The following is a 17,920-nucleotide window of genomic DNA, read 5'->3' as shown; positions in this document are numbered from 1 at the left end:
TAAGATCTATTCCTTCAAGCAAGCATTTAAGGAGAAGCTGCTCCTGCCTAGCAGGACACAGGTGGTGCTAGGAAAGCAGGGCAGGGCAAAGAAGAGGGCTGGTAGTCCTGCGAGTATAGCCTGGCCAGGGACCAGACAAAAAGATGAGTGGCCAGAGGGCAGCTTTATAACAACCCATCACCAAGTGTGCAATAGTCTCTTCACAAGTGCAGAGGGCATAGGTGGAGGGGCCAAGGAAAAGGGGTTGGTCCTAAAAATAAGTGTGGGTTACAGAAACCATTAAATGTGAATGTCTGGGAAATGCTTGAGTGGTGGACCTGGCACATTCAAACTGTAGCTGCTACAGTTATGTGGCCCTTGACCTCACTTACCTCCAAGGCTCCCAAAGGACACCTCCAGGAAGAACTGTGCTATAGCTAGCAAGAACTTTGCCTTCTTATCTTCTGGAAAGAGGTGGACCCAGTCCTTTCCCTCCTAGAAAAGCAAAGCCCAGGAGAATTCATAGAAATGGTTGAGCTGAGCCACAATCAATTTGTCCCTTCTCTGACAGCTGACTTCTGACAGCAGACACTTTAGAGCACTTAGAAATGCAAAGGACTCAGCTGAAAAGCCACCCGTTTGAGAGTCACAATGCTGGCTTTTCTTTCCTGCATCATCACCTGGACCTGTAGAAATACATATACATCCAGAATACATGTTTCTCAATGAACTAAATGACATTTTACTTAACAGGGATTAAGTTGAGCTCACTTGGAGCTAAAAGACAGGCAAGAGGAAGAAGAGGAAGAAGGGCTAATGCTTTATTACAAAGCAGAATAGTAAGGGAGACGATGATGAAAGAGAGCACTGGAGTCATCCCACTTGGATGTGAACCAGTCTTGTCACTGACCATGTGGCTTCAAACACAACAGCACATGTGTGATAGGGTTTTAAATGAGCTAATATATGTTCAGTGCTTAAAAACCACAGTTCACACAGGTTCTCTATACTGTCATCTCTATAATCATTAGCTATTAGTACATAAAAACACTGTGAAATAAATGCTATGATGAGAAAATTGAGGCACTCGACCCAAAGTTACACACATAGTAAATGACTTAGGAATTGAAGCCAGGGCCTGTGATGTCCACTAAGCTGTACTGTCTCTTAAGCTGTACACTTTGCAAGCCGGGCAAAGGGATTCTTATTTAACATCACAAAATTAAAAATTAATGATTTCTCATCAGGGACCATAATTTCACACATTCTTTTATATCTTAGTATACTATACCCAGGTAAACCAAGCCATTTTCATAAGTGCTGACCTGCTGGCCCCTAAGCCCATTATCTCCTTCTGAGTCTGCATATTAAAATGCAATTCCTAGCTCCCCACCCCAAACCTATTAAATCAGATTTTCTGAAGTCTACATTTTTAATAAACTTAAGAGTTTACATTTTTAACAAGCTCCCACACACATACACAACCATCCCTATCACCACCCTCCCGCCTATAATTCTCATGCACCCCAAAGTTGGGAGCCATGGCTATAGATTCTATCTATCCAATTTTGTTTTGTTCTTTATATATCCTTAATAAGTACCTGAAATGTTCTCAGTAAGTTTCAAAACATCAAGTTCAAAACCTAAAAAAAGGCATTACTTGTCTTGGCTTTTACAAACAACACAGTCTCACGTAAAAGTGCCGAGTCTGTGGAAGGTACAGGTTGCAGAAGTCCCATTGCTACCATTTATCCAGACTGTTTCCATTAGGAAGGGAAACATTAACTTCATAATTATCCCCACATCCCCAGGTCTGTGGTAGTTCTTTTAATCACTTGTTAGGACGAAAAAGTTAACTCTTTCCTACCCAATGCATACTTCCCAGATACACAGAAGCAAAATGGACTTATCCTTGTTACATCAAGGGCTGCCCTGGTGACCTGTGATCTGGAGATCAACTGTTCAGAGTGAACACATCTGCCAGATACAAATTCCTCCTTCCTCCCTCACTGTAATGTCACTACAGAGGACTTTGTATTTCTAGTACATTTATTACTAAATTACTAAACAAAAATGTGTGCATTTCTAGAATAACATTTGTTATTCTAAACAAAACAATTGTTTGAATCAGTCAAAATGCAAAAAGACTAATTGACCCGTGAACTACCCAGTCTCACGACCTCCACAAAAGTTCACAATTCAATCATCCAACTGGACTCTGGGACATTCAGAGACCACATACTGAGAGTATAGTCTTATTCTAATAACACAGCAAAAAATAATTCCTAAGCTCTGCGTTCAGTGTTTTTCATAATTAACTGATACAGTGAAAAGTACCGGGAAGAAGGGAGAAAGCTGCTCGCCTTTGAAAAATGACAGTGAGTTCACAGCAAGTTTGCTGTGGTGAAATCTATAGTATGCAATTTACCAGTGCCATGGCCCTTCCCCTTGGGGTTCCTGGCCCCCAACCAGCTTGCATGTGACACCCCTCCAGCTGCCCACCCTTTGCTGATACAGTGGCAGTTACATAAATAATATTTCAGTCTGCTGGAAGCTCTGTGGGATTTTCTTCCAAGACAGCACTTATGGGATTTTAGTAGAGGACTGGGTGGAAGTAGGGGAGCAGAGGGGCGAGCAGGAAGAAGGCGATAGAATTACTTCAGGTTGAAAATGAAAAGAAGTAATATATGCAGCTGGCCATTCCCAATTAAGCAACAGCTCCTTGGTTAGCAGTAGTCTGAACCTGCAGCATTTGGGTTGTTTTTCCGCTGAGCTATTTAAGATGTTCATTAGTTCAAAAAGAAATCAGCAAGCAAGCTGCTAATAAAGGTAGTAAATTTGCTTCTATACCAGCCTGATTATGGAGCATTTTTGGCTTATTATCTTATTTAATTGTCTAAGGAAACTAATTGTTTTGGCTCATTTGTTGAAGTTTATAATCTTGGATCATTTTCTTTGCTTGCAGAGCAATCCAGAACATTTTGGCATTGAAGAATGTGTAGTTGATCTATGAGTATAGACTTTTGAATATGCATTTTGACTGTGGTGGAAAATTTATTTATTCAAAAGCTCATTAGTTTATATTGGAATGTTCCTTAGATGGAAATCAATAAAATATTCTATAGGTAAAGGTGTCTCTGTGCATAAGGAAAGGAGACACCCAACTCACTGGATCAGGATGGATCAGAAACCTTCTTTGCCCTAGAAATATACAGTTCATAGACAATACTGTGCTGGCGTTAATAATAATAGGGAGGAGAAGAAGGAAAAGAAAGAAGAAACTGAGAAAGAATCAAACAAATAGACTTCCCAATCCTTCAGATCTGGGGTGAAATTATATTCTGCTACTACCAGCTCTGAACTTCATTTTTCTTCTCTTTAAAGTAGTTACTGCCTCACAAGGTTGTTGAAAGAATTAAATGTGCTAAAGTATATAAGGCTTCTGACCCATAATAGAGCTCCAATGAAATTCGTTCAAGTCAGAACTAAGGTTGCCAGGTAAGATACAGGACACCAGATATCTCAGTTTCCTATTGCTCCTATAACAAATTACCACAAGCTTATCAACTTAAACCAAAACTAATAACGTTATCATACAATTCTGGAGGTTAGAAGTCATTTGTTACTGCATGGCTGTATTTCATCTGGAGACTCCAGGGAAGAATCTATTTCCTTGCCCCCTCCCCCACTTTTTTAAACTACTAGAAGGCACCTATATTCCTTGGCTCATGGCTTCTTTATCTTTAAAGCCAGCAGCATAGCATCCGCTCTACTCTTTGACCTCTGCTTCCATCTGTGTATCTTCTTCTTTATAAGGACCCTTGTGATTATCTGACCCCTCAAGATAATTCAAGGTAATTTCATTTGTAGATTCTTAATTTATTCATATCTACAAAGTCCCTTCTGCCATATAAGGTAACAAACTGACATATTCTGGGAATTGAGACTGGAACAATTGTGGAAGCCACTGTTCAGCCTACCACAGCTCGCTCTCTGGCCTCCAAAGGCTTTTTTTCACATCTTATAGAAAACACATTCACTCAATCACAATACTTCCGAGTGTCTCAATCTATTATAGCAGCAATGCATTTCAAAGTCTAAGTATAATCAACTCAAAAGTCCTAAATCTCACTTTAAATTTTATATGGGTCATAAGTCTCAGTATGATCCATTTGAAGCAAAATTCCTCTCTATCTGTGGATCTGTAAAAAAAAAAAAAAAAAAAAAAAAAAAGTTATGTGACCCCAAAATACAATGATGAGACAGACATAAGATAACAATTATATATTTGACAGATGAATGCATAAATGAATTTATAAATAAGTTAATGGTTTTTAAAAGGCCATGAATTTCTCTATTCTCTAATATGTAATCATATGCAAAAGAACCAACAAGGCAGATTAATTCAATTTAATTTGACCAGTATTTATTAACTGCCTACTTTGCTTTCTGAAGTCAGGATTGATGTGAGACATATAACAAATACGAGAGCTTAGTCCATTCATTTTAATGAATGAATGGACTCATTCATTCTTCACATGGGCCAGGCAATGTGCTTGATGCAGAGTTGTTATCAGAAACATCTTGGCAATGGGAGTACCTGGGTGGCTCAGTGGTTGAGTGTCTACCTTTGGCTCAAGTGGTGATCCCAGGGTTTGGGGACCGAGTCCTGCATTGGTCTCCTCGTAGGGAGATTGCTTCTCCCTCTGCCTGTGTCTCTGCTTTCTCTGTGTGTGTCTCATGAATGAATAAACAAAGTCTTAAAAAAAAAAAGATAACAATTATAGTCATTCCCATTCAAAAGTAAGGGTGAGGGGTAAAATGAAAAAAAAGAAGAAGAAGAAGAAGAAGAAGAAGAAGAAGAAGAAGAAGAAGAATCATCACTGGTTCCAGGCAATACTGAGATAGAACTGGAAAAAATTAATTAGGTTTCAAGGCCTGGTAATAATCCTCTGTGGTTCTCAGCTTTATCCTCTGGGCCCCCACTTCCATCCTTGGGCATGAGGTTCTGCTCTCTGGACAAACAGCTCTGCTGCCTAGATTATTCTTCCTTTTTTCATGAAGTGGAGATCATATTTGCAGCTGAGTAACTTTTCTAGTCTATTTCCTGCAGGCAGAATTTTGGACTATAGCAGCTTTCATTTCTTCTTTTCTCTATCCTTTTTAGTCCAAGTTGGCAGTACTTCTGAAGACAGAACGTCCTCGAGAACATTGTGCGTATACCATATATGTATTATGGATTCCCTCCATTAGACGAAAGGCTGCTCCACAGATCCTTTCAGATCATTTTGGCTCTATTTTTTATTTCTCCTGAGATGGCTGAAAGGATCCATGAGTCGAATGCATAATCTCCTCAAAGGGACCTCTACACGATTGAATACTTGGACCTTCTGATCCTTCCAAGGAATTAGTGAAAGGTTGCTGAGCCACACCCCAGGCTTTCTCTCCAGAGCATGCTTTCCTGACAATCTCCTAACTGCATCTTTGCAATATGAATAGGCTAAGAATTTTCTCAATAATCAGTTCTTTTTTCTTTTTTGCTTAGAGTTCTTCCCTCAATCTCTCTCTTTACTCTCACATTTTACAATAAGCAGCAAGAAGAAACCAGGCTGTGCCTTCAACACTTTAGAGATCTCCTCAGTTAAATACCTAAGCCCATCACTTATAAGTTCTGCTTTCTATATAACAATAGGACACAACTTAGCTCAATTTTCTTTCACTATATAACAAAGATTCCCTTTACTTTAGTTTCCAGTAATACCTAGTTAAGTTCAAATTTCAGGTTAAAAAAATGAATAACATTTAGTACAAGGAAGTCCCAAAATTACCTGGGACACACTGAAACTAAAAAGTTAATACTATTTATCTGAAATTCAAGTTTAACTAGACATCTTGAATTTTTATTTGCTAAATCTGGTAGTCTTCATGAATGGTTATGAGAGAACAGGAGACAGAATGAGAAAAAGCTGAAAATGAAGAAAATAGAAGAAATGCACTACATAAGGCTGTGTCTGGGAAAGCAGACCTTATTAGGGAGCTATGGTAGGAAACTGAACAGACAAGGAAGCAACTCTAAAGGTTCAGAGATGGTGAGGTATACAGGGAAGGGAATTAATCCTGAAGAGCTAGAGGCACTGAAAATGAACACCTTGCCTCTTTCTTTAGCTAAGGGTCATGCCTGCCAAGAGAACTTCATTTTAGCAACACTTATCTCTGGAGGAAGAAAGGTACTCTTCATCATTCTCTAGGCTTCTTATACTTAGAGACACACAACACACACACACTCTGCATGTGTGCAAATTGGAGTACATCTCTGTGCATGGCAGCACCATGGTGAGTTTTGTCACTTATTAACAGAAAAGTTTTCCTCAATGGGAAGCCAACAACTTTTATGCTCCAAGTTTATAGACCACATTGAATTTATTCTCATTTAATTTGCTACCCGGAATTTAAGTATGGGTCAAGTTGTCCCACACACACAATTATATATGTGTGTGTATATATTTATTTATTTAATTTATAAATGTATACATACACATATATACAATGTATATATACTTATATTTCTATTGTGTATAATGTACTTATATCATGTGTGTGTATATATTTATATTGTGTATAATGTATTTATATTCATATATATAACACACATATATATACATATATACAAACACATACATATATTATGTATAATGTTACCTTATTTATATGTGCCTTTTCCAAAGCAAAGGGAATTTGAAGTGTATCAATGGCATCTACTGCACTTAATTGTTTGCTTCACTGCCCTTCCAACCTCCCACTAAAAGCAGGAGAATCCTTCACTTAAACTTCTCTGCCACTTGAGGAGAGTAGAAGGAAGACCACTTATCTTGGAATGGCTTTATAGCTATTTCAGGTATGAACCACCTTTGCTCAGTGGTCCTCAAGGTAGAAACTGAACAAGTTGGGATGGGAAAACATGATTGCTTCTTCTCCTGATTGTTCCTGAATGCAGTTTTCAGGAGAAGATTCTTCCTAACAGTAATATCACATGTTTAGTTCTTTGTGTGTCAGGAGGTCTTCTAAGCATTTTACATATATTGAATCTCAACAGAACCCAATAAAGAAAGTACTAATGTCATCCTTATTTTATTAATGAGAGAATACTGAGACACAGGTAGATTAAATAATTTGCCCAGGGTCACAGTTATGAATGGTAGTCTGGGTCCAGAATCTAAGTTCCTCACCAGTCTGCACCCTGTCCCTTCCACTATTTCAAATGAATTTCTAAGATACCAGGCACACCTATAACCAAACATGAGTGACAAGACTCATCTAACAGAAGTAAACAGAAAGAACTCTAGTTTATGTGAGAAGATCTCAGTTTAAGCACTCTTGCTGACTTAACACGTGGAAAAATTCCTTAGTTCTTCAGTATAAATATTTTTAAAAATAAAAGCCAAAGTCAAAAGTGGAATGAAGCACCCATAAGCACAATTAATACATTCTGGCTCTTCAATACAAATGATTGCTTTAAAAGTAATTATGTTTAATATTGAAAAAGTATGATTAACTAGACAACTTTATCCACTGCTGATCAAAGTGCTAGCAAAATGGATTCTCCCTTCTTGCAAAGCACTTGGTCAGAATGATTCAAAAACATTTCATACCCTTTGATCCAATAATTATCAGACCGTCCTAAGAAACTCTTAAAGAACTTTATAAAGATGTTCATCAAAGCACTACTATACACATTGAATACGCAAACTGTGTATAATAATACTCTCTATTAAAAATAATGAGTTCTCATGATACTTTAAAAATTGACCTTTTGCTTAAAATCATTCCTTGACTTTCTCAATATCACTGAAGGCCAGAGATCATTCCAGTAAGGTAGTGATGAACTGACAGTCAGAACTTCAGGTTGAAAAATTACTTTGTTGTTCTCTTCTTTCAAAAAAAAAAAATTACAGGAAAACAAGATCAAGCAAGGAAATTTGTTTCAAAGAAGCCCCTTGCACAGAACATCCTGGAGTTACTCATTTCATCCCTTTCTCCTACTCTGCCTTCATCTTTGTCTTGGTATCAAAGAGTCTTCAGGGTCAGAGTGATGACACAGAGCAAATCTGCAAGATCCACCTTCATCTAAGAAACATGGCATTCTACATCCAGGTAGCAAACAGTTTTACAAAGATTTCGAATATCCACTAACAACTTTTTAAAAGTTTTTTGTTTTTTTGTTTTGTTTTGTTTTTGTTTTTGTTTTTTGTTCAGAGTATCAAGACACTCTTTCTAAGCTGTTCAGATTTCTTCTCATTTGGATAGAGGGAATGTACATAGGAGAATGTTAAATGCTTACAATATTCAGAGAAGAGAAACAGCTGAGATTAGAATTCCACATTTTAGATTTAATCTATAAATTCACATCAGCATCATATCCTTCTCTTGTCAGTTTACATGTACAAATTATAATACAAAGGGGTAGGAGCGATCTAATCTTTAGACAGGTAATCATATGACCAGCCCTTCAAGAAAGAGTTATATCTTATGCAGGCAACAGACTGTAATAGACTATGCTCTCTCAGCCCTTCTCTAAGGCTCTGAATGTTGGCTGTACACATCAGTTGATCCATTAAACTAAAGTTAATGATCCTGCCATGAGTACTCATATTCTGAGCTTAATAACAGAAAAAATTCCTGCAAATGACTGATTCTACCCTCTGAGATGTACCACATGCATTTTTCTAAGCCATGAATTCATTTATTCATACACACGCAAACACACGCTATAGGGTCATTGTGAAATTACCTTGAGTCCTTCTTGGTAAGTAACTGGTAAAACCCTTCATGAGCCATGGGTCAGAATTATCTTCACACAGACCCCATCTGAATCCCCTTTTCTCCAACCCCCCATCTTGATTTACTGTTCTACTTCCCTTTTACTTCTTCTACCACATGCTGATCTGAATTGGAAAGGATTATTCCTTAGATAAAGATTTTTACACAAATTTTTTCAAGTAATATATACTACTGATCTCATTATTCTTTTTTTTTATAAATTTATTTTTTATTAGTGTTCAATTTGCCAAATTCCCCTTCCCTATCTCTAAAGTTGCTCAAAGGCCTTAATGTGATTTCAGAACTTCCACTGACACACATCTCCTACTCTAGTCCCTCCAACTCAATGCTCCTTCTATCCTGGTGTATGCCCTGCCAATTAGTTAAGATTATTCCCACCACTATGACCATGGCAGGACTTTGCCATATAACCACTTCCAGCTCATTCCTTAACAGAATTGTCCTTAATTTTGGTGAAGTGTTGGATTTATTTTGAGTAAAATTTCATGCATCCTGATTATCCCAGGAAAACATAACTTAAGACCACTTTCTAAGTAGCCCCACAAGTACAATGGGTCCAAAAGAATTTTTCTCTGTCATGGGGAGCATAAGGAAAAAAAGTAAAAGCTGGACAACTCCAACCAAACTTAGGGCCCTCCTGGCACAGAGTTTTCCCTGTGATTATTCACAAAGGATGGATGACCCCTTGCAAATTATTTAGCATCTGATATGATGCAGAAAAAATGAACTAATTTGAGTATCCCAGCTTAGAAGTTTGACTTACTAATTAGTGGTACTGATACTTGTATTAATACATCACTTCTATAATTACCATGATGCCACCTGAAAACACACTAAAGATTTACAAACCTTTCCAGAGAAAATAGTAATCATATTAATAAGTATCATTTATTTAATTCCTATCTTCTTCCATGGATTAGTTATATAAAAACCTGCAAAGTGAGTCATTTATCCATTCAACAAATATTTACTGGGCTCCTACTGTGTTTCAGGCACTGAACTAAGACTCAGGTTGCAAAGGTGACTATGACACAGACCTTGATGAGGAGAACATACTGCACCATAAAAGATGCTCATGTGAGTTGCAAAGGAAGGTGATAAACTACCAGGGGAGATCAGAAAGGGCTTCTTTGAGGAGGGAGCATGACAAGAAACTATTGCACAAGTCCAAGCACTGAGTGACTACAAGTAGAACAAAGACATTGGCAGTGTGAATAAAGAGCTTGTGGTGGCCAACTGGATATAAGGAAGGAAGGTAGAAAATCTTGAGCTACCAGATGAATGACAGTGCCAATATCCCAACTAGGGCCTATTTGAGCAAATTTGGGAGTAGGTAAAATAATGAGTCCATCCTTATCCTACATTTAAGGAAACTGAGTCTCAAATGGCTAAAGATCTTTTTTTTTTAATTCAAATTCAATTTGCCAACATATAGTGAACATTCAGTGCTCATCTCATCAAGTGTCCTCCTTAGTGCCTGTCACCCAGTCACCTCACTCTCCTCTCCTTCCACAACCCTTTGTTTCCCAGTGTTAGGAGGCTCTCACAATTTGTCTTCCTCTCTAATTTTTCCCCACTCAGTTTCCCTCCTTTCTCTTGTAATCCCTTTCACGATTTCTGATATTTCACATATGAGTGAAACCGTATGATGATTGTCCTTCTCCAATTGACTTATTTCACTCAGCATAATACTCTCCAGTTCCATCCATGTCGAAGCAAATGGTAGGTATTCATCCTTTTTGATGGCTGAGTAACATTCTATTGTATATATATATATATAGAGAGAGAGAGAGAGAGAGAGAGAGAGAATAGAATATATTGTATATATATAGACCACATCTTCTTTATCCATTCATCCGTCGAAAGACATTGTGGCTCCTTCCACAGTTTGGCTATTGTGGACATTGCTGCTATGAACATTGGGGAGCAAGTGTCCCAGCATTTCACTACATCAGTATCTTTGGGGTAAATACTCAGTAGTGCAATTGTTGGGTCATAGGGTAACTCCATTTTTAACTTCTTGACTTCTTAACTTCTCTACATTGTTTTCCAGAATGGCTGCACCAGTTTGCATTCCCACCAACAGTACAAGAGGATTCCCCTTTCTCCACATTCTCTCCAACATTTGTTGTTTCCCGACTTGTTGATTTTAACCATTCTCACTGGTATAAGGTGACATCTCATTGTAGTTTTGATTTGTATTTCCCTGAAGTCAAGTGTTGTGGAGCATTTTCTCATGTGCTTGTTGGCCATGTATAGGTCTTTTTGGAGAAATGTCTGTTCATATCTTCTGCCCATTTTATGATTGGATTGTTTATTTCTTGGGTGTTGAGTTTGATAAGTTCTTTATAGATCTTGGATACTAGCCCTTTATCTGATATGTCATTTGTGAATATCTTCTCTCATTCTGTAGGTTGTCTTTTAGTTTTGTTGATTGTTTCCTTTGCTGAGCAGAAGCTTTTTATCTTGATGAAGTCCCAATAGTTAATTTTTGCTTTTGTTTCCCTTGCCTTGATAGATGTGTCTTGCAAGAAGTTGCTGTGGCCAAGTTCAAAAAGGTTGCTGTCAAATGGCTAAAGATCTAATTAAAAATCACACCAGTGATTAATGGCCAAGCTGGAATTCAAGTATATTTTGGCTGCCACCAAATTTATGTTCTTTTCATTGATCTACCTGTTTTGTTAGTCCTTTTATAGAAAAACTCAAGGTGTAACATTTAAATTTTGTTGGAGAGACAGTAAGGGGTATTTATGAAAAGCAAACTTAGTTTCCTTTCTGTCCCTGTGCTCACCAGAAAAGATACCAAATCTGAAACTCTTTTTCTCTTCCCACCACTCCTTAATCCCTTTGTGCTATTTTTTCTATTAGATTCCCTACAGAACACTGAGCCCTGAGAAGGAAAGGCATTAGATGCTTCTCACACAGCTCAGGATAATTATAATTATCTACAAACTACATATTTACACTTGTCTATATTGCCCAATTTTAGAGTCTTAATAAAGTTGTGCACTTGTGTTGTTGTTTTCATGGAATTCAGAGGGAGATGCAGGTTGTAAAGTCAGCACTAAAGAGAGCATACATCTGCTGACAGAACTCCCTTATAAATTTTACACACTGAGTGGATTACTAAATTTAGATTTCAAATTAATTGACCTTTTCAGAAGGTTGGAATTACCGACCACATGAAAAAAAGAGGTATACCTCTTTTACCCCATTTTTAAAAATTGCTACAACCCTTTATACTTTGCTGGAAGATGGTAAGTCACAAATCTTGAACCGTCCCACAACTTCTATATTGAATCTCAAATCTAAATGTGATACTAAAGGATAAAATTGTTCAGAATTGAAAAGTTTCCCCTTTTTACCCAAAATCTATTTGTGTAAATTATATAAGTAGAACTCTCTTGTTAAATTAGAGGATGTCCAAAAGAGCTGCACAAAACTTCAAAATTTTACTCTCTGAAAGTTTTTAAGAATCCTTTGAAGTCATTATGGTAACCTCTTAATAATAACTACCCAATTATACAGAAATAAGTACTTCCATTTATCCCTGTAAATTTTACCAAAGTTCATTTATGTGAATACAGTGCAAAGATTAATATTTTTATTCACCTGATTTGTTAATACTGATGAATACAAATTGTTCATTGAAAATGCACTATGAAGGTGCCTGAGTGGCACAGTCACTTGAGCATCAGATTCTTGGTTTCAACTGGACTTGTGATCTCAGCGTTGTGAGATCAGGCCCTGCATGGGGCTCCAAGCTTGGTGCAGAGTCTGCTTGAGATTTTCTCTACTTCTTCCTTTGCCCTTCCTGCTAGTGCTCTCTCTGAAAATAAATAAATGAATGAATGAATGAATGAATAAATAAATAAATAAATAAATCTAGAAAGAAAGAAGAAAGAAAGAAAGAAAGAAAGAAAGAAAGAAAGAAAGAAAGAAGAAAGAAAGAAAGAGAAAGAAAGAAAGAAAGAAAGAAAGAAAGAAAGAAAGAAAGAAAGAAAGAAAGAAAGAAAGAAAGAAAATGCACTACAAAGAAAATACCCCCAGGAGAATTACAAAATAATTTATTGAGAAATGGACTCTTACCTCAAGAAAGTTCTTAATAGTTAACAAAAGGAAAATCTTCTAATAAAATCCAAAAATTGCAGTATATCATTCCCTGGTTTATCCAACTACAGATGACTCCAAAAGCTAATAATCTGAGGATGAGCCACAAGATGAAAGACAATAAAACATGATCATCAAATGTAAGTATGAAAATGTGACATGTTCTGGATTTATCCATGTCATTTATAATAATTTCTGTTTATTGTTTTCATTCATTCAACATATATTCACTGAGTCTAAACTTATTTTACTAAGTACATCTAGTTCTTCATGAAATACCCAGAATCATGTGAGATATTTTACCCAAAATCCATCTTTATTCCTGATACTCATATAGGAAAATTAACATTAAGTATTTGGGCACTGAAGCTGCTTGAACAAATTGTTTTGAGGAATTGAAGATGAACACCTTTGAGGAGCTTATTGTCTAGTTGAGAAAAACTAATCATAATAGAAAAACAGATTAGGTACTATAGTTCAGGCTACTTCTAGTTTCTCCTTGGATTTAAGGGAAATAATGCCAAGTGATTTTGAGGTACAGATCAAACAAAGCAGAGGGTTAAGAATAGTTCTGATAGTGAACTTTCTCCTTTGCATTCTACACAGTGCCCTAGACCAAATCAGGGCATTCTTGATGGAAAAACCAAGCTTTAGGGATTTGAACAAAGATTTGGAAGAAATCCAGGATTTAAGGATTTAAAGATGGAGGAAGAAGAAACAGAGAGTGGTCTGTCCATGTTGAGACCCTGAACTTAGGAGCTGAGTGCAGAAAGGGAGGCAATGGCAAGGCACGGAGCTTCCCAGGGGCAGTGAGGTCTTCAAGAATGAAGAGAGACTTGAATGAGAACTATAAACACCACATTATGCAAAAGGATACAAAGCCCAGTGTAAACTCTGGGCTTACTCCTAAGAGCCTACGTAACCTTTTTTTTTCTCTGAGGTGCTAAAATGAATAATAGCACATATTTTCCCACAGAAAACCTTTGTCAATCACGCAACTTATCTGGAAACTAAAATGGTAAGCCCTCAGAATTAGTGTTTATACAACTCTAGTCCCTAGACTGGGTAAAAAAACCCTGTAAACCTATCAGTGGTAACAGATCTCTTCACCCTCTGTACACAGATTTATCCCACCAAGGATCACAGTCATTCAAAATCATCCAAGTGTTATGGGAGAAATACTGCTCAATATAGAGATTTCCCACCAGTATATTCTCAGAGAAAGACTGAGAGTTGCTTGTGATTCAATTAGTTGGGACCCAAAGTCTAGGCTTGCTCCCTAGAGACCCAACCCTGAATCAACCAAATATTATTAAATGTGATACCAAATATTATTAAATGTGATATACAAGGTGCTGTGCACAAGAGTTGATAAATAGCAGGTTACATTTTGCCTCACTCCTAAAACGCAACTCGTGTTGATCCCATTAGTCACATGACACAATACTCAGCACCATTTTTTCTTTTAAGTATTTACACATGGATCTTAGACCCTTCACACAAACTAACTCAAAATGGATCATAGACTTTAATATAAGGCACAAAACCTTAAAACTCCTGGGAAATAACATAAGGGAAAACCCAGATGACAATGGATTTGGCAACAACTTTTAGATATAACACCAAAAACATGATTCATGAAAGAAATCATTGATAAGCTAGATTTTATTAAAAACTTTTATTCTGTGAAAGTCACTGAGAAAAGAGAATGAGAAGGCATGCCACAGACTGGGAAGAATATTTACAAAATGCTAATCTGATAAAGTTTTGCTATTCAAAATACATGTATTCAAAACTCAATAAGAAAATAAGCAATCCAATTTAAAAATGGGCCAAAGACCTTAACCTGTATCTTATCAAAGAAGATATTCAGATGGAAAATAAGTATATGAAAAGGTGTTCCATATCATATGTGATCAGGGGAATGCAACTAAAACAAGATACCACTACACATCTATTAGAATGGCCAAAATCCAGATACTGACAACACTAATGTGGTGCAGTAGGAACTCATATATTGCAGGTGGGAATGCAAAATGATGCAGCTACTTTGGAAGAAAGTTGGTGCTTTCTTACAAAATTAAACATACTATATGATCCAGCAATCATGTTCCTTGGCATTTACCCAAAGGAGCTGAAATTTGTGTCCACATAAAAACCTATTCAGAGATATTTATAGCAGCTTTATTCAGAATTACCAAAACTTGGAAGCAACCAAAATATCCTTCAGTAGGTGACTGGGTAAATAATCTGTGGTACATCCAAACAATGGATTATTATTTAGCACTTAAAAGAAATGAGCTATCAGACCATGAAAAGACACAGAGGAATCCTGAATGCAAATTACTAAGGGAAAGCAGCCAGTCTTAAAAGGTTACACATTGTATGATTCCAACTACATGACAAAGGCAAAACTATGGAAACAATAGAAAGATCAGTGTTTGTCAGGGGATGGGGGAAGAATGAATAAATGAGGCACAGGGGATTTTTTTTTAATACGCTGAAAATACTCTGTATGATAACATAATGATAGATACATGTCATATAAATTTTCCAAATCCATAGAATGTACAATGCCAGGAATAAACCCTAAGATAAACTATGGGCTTTGACAGATTATGATGTGTCTATGCACGTTCATCAATTTTAACAAATGTACCATTCTAGTGAGTGATGTTGATAATGGGGAAAGCCATGCATGCATGTGTGGCAGGGAGCATATGGGAAATCTGTATCTTTCTCTCAATTTTGTGGTGAATCTCAAACTGTTCTAAATAATAAAGTCTTTTTTAAAATGGTCAATAATAGGGCAGCTCAAGTGATTCAGCAGTTTAGTGTCGCCTTCAGCCCAGGTGTGATCCTGGAGACCTGGGATTGAAGTCAGGCCCCCTGCATGGAGCCTGCTTCTCCCTCTGCCTGTGTCTCTGCCTCTCTCTCTCTCTCTCATGATTAAATAAATAAAATCTTTTTAAAAAAAAAAAAGTCAATAATAGGCTGAAACAGAACAACAAAATTTGAAGTACCAAAACACTGAAGCTGAGTTTACCAACTTTCCCTCCAGATCCCCTAGCCTAGATTTAAAAGTAACCCAAACTCCAACAGTGAGCACTTGGCACACAGACAAAGAGCTCCTGAAGCCTTCTAGTTCTGCCTAGAGGAAGGGGAAAGAGCATGAAGGAGCTCTGTTTTTTCTTTTTTCCCCTCCATCCTCTTACCTCTGGTCCCAAGGCAACCCCTTGGGAGTAGCAGCACTGACTGTGGCAGAAGTTAGAGGCATATGCAGGTGCCTAAAATTCTGAAGCAGGGAAATGTTCCACTCTGATCAAAAGAGCTCTGACTCCAAGAGAGTAGAGTAAACCTCTGTCTGTCCAGTTTTCTGTACAGAGGATGCAAAGGACTAGGCCAGATTGGAAAGTACCTCAGAAGTTGTGGAAGGGAAGAGATTAGGCTAATAATGCCATAAAATTATCTTTTGATTCCTAGACTCAATCCTGATCAGTATATGTGTGGATCTGATCCTTAAAAGCATTCCAAAGCTTTAAGAAATGAACTAAATAATATATCACCACATGGGTCCTATACTAGTCACTGAGTGGTATCCACACGGGACAGATTAGAAAAGCACAGCAAAGGATTTTTAAAAAGAACTACCAAGGATGCCTAGGAGGCTCAGCGGTTGAGCATCTGCCTTTGGTTCAGGGTCTGATCACAGTATCCCACATCGGGATCCCTGCATGGAGCCTGCTTCTCCCTCTGCGTATTTCTCTGCCTCTCTCTCTGTATCTCTCATGAATAAATAAATAAAATCTTTTTTTAAAAAAAGGAACTATCATTAAAACAACAAGACACAAAATATTTGTCTGAAATCAACTGGGTTAGCTGGATGCTGACACAAAAACAAGCATTTTTCATGGGACTTAAAGCAGACTTAGAGTTTCATCACATAGCATCAAAATATCCTGGATACAATCCAAATTTCCTTGGCATAAGAAGAACCAGGAAAAACTCAACTAGCATGAAGAAAGACAATCACCAGATGCTATCACTGTGATGATAAATGTGTTGTAAATATTTGGCAAAAACTGTTAATACAGCAATTATAGAAATGTTCCAAAAACTCAAAATGGATGAAAAGATATACAGTCTCATAACAAATAAGATGTATACATGAGAAACAAATGGAAATTGAAAAAAACAGGTTAATTTTTTAAGCCACTAGATGGGTTCAATAACAGAATAATAATCAAGTAAAGAAGAGCTTGATACCTGGACAATAGAAATTATCCAATCCAAATAATGGACAGAAGATTGAATATTAGCAAAGCTTCAGGAATTGGGGGATAATATCAAGAGGATTAACATTCAGCAAACCCCAAAAACAGAAACCCAAAGAAATTTCCATTCAGAAAAATTGTAAACTGCTAAAAACCAAACACAAAGAAAAAACGTAGTGAATGCCAAGAAAAAATATGTATTATTTATAGGGAACAACAAATTGAAAGGCTACAGACTTCTCAGTAGAAATAATGGAGTCCAGAAAGAACTAGAAACATTACTAAAGTTAACAAAAATAACTATCAACCCAGAATTCAATATCCAGTATACTACCTATTAAGATTGTACAATAAAGCAACGATAATCAAGACAGTGTGATACCAGTCAAATTATAGACACACAGATCAATGAAATAGAAAACACTCAGAAATATGGCTCATTTTTAATAGGTATAAAGAAAATGCAATGGAGAAAAGATAGTCTTTTCAAATTGCTCCAAGGGCATTTTCACACAAAAAGGAAACAAAAGCAAAAATGAACTTCTGGGACTTCATAAAGATTAAAAGCTTTTGCACAGCAAAGGAATCAGTCAACAAAACCAAAAGACAACCAACAGAATGGGAGAAGATATCCGTAAATGTCTTATCAGATAAAGAGCTAGTGTCCAAAACCTATAAAGAACTTATCAAACTCAACAGCCAAAGAATAAATAATCCAA

At 36.9% G+C, this 17,920-nt stretch overlaps 1 long non-coding RNA gene across 1 annotated transcript in view; it reads right to left on the bottom strand.

The window, feature by feature from the left end:
* The window catches only part of LOC140639418 (uncharacterized), a 43,671-nt gene extending 26,740 nt beyond the window's left edge, over nt 1–16,931 (bottom strand). Inside the window, exons 1-3 of the long non-coding RNA XR_012036146.1 lie at nt 12,907–16,931; nt 12,430–12,646; nt 4,112–4,181 (exon numbers count right to left, since the gene is read on the bottom strand). This is a non-coding gene — a long non-coding RNA (uncharacterized lncRNA). The remainder of the gene's footprint in view (nt 1–4,111; nt 4,182–12,429; nt 12,647–12,906) is intronic.
* Between the last annotated feature and the right edge of the window lie 989 nt (nt 16,932–17,920).

The sequence above is a fragment of the Canis lupus genome, chromosome 9 (genome assembly GCF_048164855.1).
Source record: "Canis lupus baileyi chromosome 9, mCanLup2.hap1, whole genome shotgun sequence".
NCBI classification, from domain to species: domain Eukaryota; kingdom Metazoa; phylum Chordata; class Mammalia; order Carnivora; family Canidae; genus Canis; species Canis lupus.
Note: the sequence above shows the minus strand (reverse complement) of the source record. Positions and strands in the feature narration are given on the sequence as shown.